Source organism: Hydra viridissima, unplaced genomic scaffold (assembly GCF_058129835.1).
Source record: "Hydra viridissima isolate aposymbiotic clone 2 unplaced genomic scaffold, HvirCarnegie_v1 scaffold_12, whole genome shotgun sequence".
In the NCBI taxonomy this organism is placed as follows: Eukaryota; Metazoa; Cnidaria; class Hydrozoa; order Anthoathecata; family Hydridae; genus Hydra; species Hydra viridissima.
The window spans coordinates 845809-849336 of record NW_028324311.1 but is presented as its reverse complement, the minus strand read 5'-3'; positions in this window follow the sequence as shown (position 1 = coordinate 849336).

Below are 3528 nucleotides of genomic sequence, written 5' to 3'. Positions count from 1 at the left end.
TCATAATGAGGACCCTTTAAAAAAACTTCCTCAGGGCCCGAAATTTTTCTTGGTGGCTATGCATGCCACCAACTTGTTGGGTACAGGGCAAGACCTTCAGATAGACGTCGGTATTCACCCTCAGGTCCTTCTCAAAAATATACGGCGGCATGGCGTCACCTCACTTGAAACCACATCAAACACCATGACGGTCGTGGAAAAACTTTTTTATAATACATGGCACATCCTAAGGCTTTATGCAAATCAAGCAATTTTTTTGCCTATTATGCATCTGGTCTTGACAAAAAATCTTCTCATCAGAGGAAAACCAAATCATGTTGAGCTCATTTGGTTGCTTTAGTTTGTTGAGGAGCCTGAACGATTTCAGCAGCCTCCGATCTTTGATCTTCTCATCGAAAATTTGGCCGGTTTGTATTGATAAGATCGACATTTCCAAACGGATGACCTGACTTTATTGGCACTGTACTTAAACTCATTAACCTTCGATACAAACAACCTAGCTGGGTTTTCGCACACCATTTGTTGAACTTTTTTGACAAATTCGCGAGTTCTCACTCACTTGACTTCTTCCATGTTTTTGGATGTGATAACAGCCCTTGGTTTTTGGTTTCTAAAAGTATTGCCCTAATCTTCTGGACCGTCCTCATTGGCACCACAGTTTGCAACCTTACGATTTGAAATTTTGAGGTTGTTGTGTAGAAATATCACGATCACATTGTTCTTGCTCAGAAAAAAGTAGGTGCTAAAACAATTCTTTCTTGCTCCATGATGTTGACGATACAACTAAAAGTTCAGTAGATATCAACAGCTTTTGCCATCAAAATTCAAAAGAATTCGAACCTCGCGAGTTTTGAGTAAACAAAGCAAGAATAGCGCACCGAGATGTTTTGCAAGCCCTGTAAGTTCTTTACATTTTGACCGAAGAAAATTGAAAATAATAATTTTCAATTTTTTAATAACTTTGTAAATAATAATAAAAAAAAATTCATAAACTTGATTTCATAAAATAACAAATAGAAGCAAATTAAACCATATATAGCTTTTACATGTGTGTATGTATACGCATACACACACACACACACACACACACACACACACACACACACACACACACACACACACACACACACACACACACACACAAGGATTACACGAAAGAACACAGAATTTTATAAAAATCATTTAGAATGTTCTAAATGATTTTTATAAAATTTTCATCAATTTTCAAAATTCTTTCAGAAACTTTGAAAAAAAAGTCAATTTTGTAAAAGTCCATTTGTATTTGTTCTATAACCTTTTACTTTAAATAAATCTATAAAAATAATAATTAAATTTTTTTAATCGATAACCAATAACTCATGTTCAGTATTTTTTTTTTTTTTTTAATTTTTACTTTTATAATAAGATTTAGAAAAAATAAAAAACAAATTGTGCACTATTGAGTCAACATTAGAATTTGATTTCTGGCTGTACTAATTCCGGCTAATATTTTGGATATTTTATAAAAAGCTTATAATAGAATGTTTAGAGACTTTATGTGAAGGTGTCCAAACCAAAATTTCATCAACTGGAATTTTATGCCATGAGTAATTTTTGTTATATATGACCTGATTTTTCCTTAATAAGTAACCAACGTTAAAAAAATAAAGTTTTTTTTTCCAAAGTCTTTTCTTTAAGGAAATTGAATTCTATAAGTAATAAAATGTTTTTTAAATCATGATGGTAGCGTTTTAAAAACGTTGAGCATTTCTGGTGTTTTTTCTTTAATATATATAAAAATTTTTTTTTCTTTTTCGGACATCATTGTTGCACTAAAACAACTACAAACAAAAAAAAACAAACAAAAAAAACAAAAACAAACAAAAAAAAGGGAAAAGAAAATGAATTCGTTTTGACAATTGAATTGGTATTACTAGATTCAATCGAAAATATTCGGGTTTTTAACTTTTGTTTTTAAGGGTTTTTGGAACGCTCGTCCCACTCTATGCACTATATATAAAAATCTCTACACTATTTTTGATAGGATCAAAGAGAGGAGCTTTATAAACCGCATGAAAAAAAAAAAAAACTTATTCGCTTAAAGACAGTCTTGTTCCAAACTTTTGAAAAGACTTATTAAATGAAAAAAAAAATTATTCTTTTAGAGTCTAAAATACAATGATTTAAATGTTTAGTGCCCATTGTAAATTTATTACCTGGGATGATTTACTTTAAGTTTACTATAAACATAAAGAATTAAAATTAAGCTTAGAAAGACTCGTAAACTTTTATAGTATCATCATCATCATCATCATCATCATCATCATCATCATCATCATCATCATCATCATTCATCATCATTCATCATCATCATAGAAAGACTCGTAAACTTTTATGTGAACACCCTGAAAATAATAAAATGTCATAAGATTCCATAAAAAATTAGTGACAACACTACTAATAGGTTTGAGGCCATTAGGGCAAATGTGCGAAAGAGCTTTTCAATTTTAATCTGCTAAAATAACTCTTAATAAATAATGAGTTTATGTTAAAGTTTTTTAATCAACTTCATAAATTTATATTCAACTTGAAAAATTTCAGTGAAAACCAATCGCCGATACTTATAAAACACGCAAATTTATTTTGAATTCGAATATTAATTCGAACGTTAACCGCGTGAATTTAATCTCGTCTTCTGGGATAAAGAATTTAAATTTAGAGTTTAAAAATAACTTACAACACATATGAAGCGCGTTTTTTTTAGTCTTTCTTGCTCTCAAAAGATAACTTTACTCAGACAAACTATTTTGTGTTTTAACATCTGATAAGTATTTTTAGCGTTTTTATTTTAAAGATCACAGAGCGACAGCAAGCATTCACAACAACCTCATATCTATTCACTTTAACGATCTGTAATTATCATAATGATTTTTTCTTTTTAATAATCGGAAGTATAAAATTCAAAGATATTTTAATATATTACTATTAAAATGTACATGTGTGTAAATAAAATGTATCAATCGTTGTATAAAATACATAATAGCATATCAATTTCATGATCATCTGGTGATAAAATCTGCTAAATATTAATTTCATGATTACCTAAGAATAAATAATAATTTCTTTTTACTTTTTACCACAAAAACATGAACAAATAAAACTAATGATAAAAATTTTTAAAAATAGACAACGATTTTGAAAACTACGATTTTGATAACTATTCAAGGTCAAAAAGTGGGTATCAGATGGAATTAAAGATATCAGCATTTATATTTATAAAACCTTTTTACATTTATACAACTTTTAAGTAAGTTTTTAATTTTCAGAAGAAAAGAAAGAAATTTAAGAAACAATAATAATAAAAAAAAAGATAAACGATAATTGTGACTATTATATGCTATAAAATCATTTGTAAAAACAAATTTTATTTAAATCAAGGAATTTTTTAGTGTATAAACCTTAAAACTTTTAAACAGGAATAAAATAGAACATATTTATAAATAAAATAATGCAGCTAACATACTCATATAAATATTAATGTAGCGCATA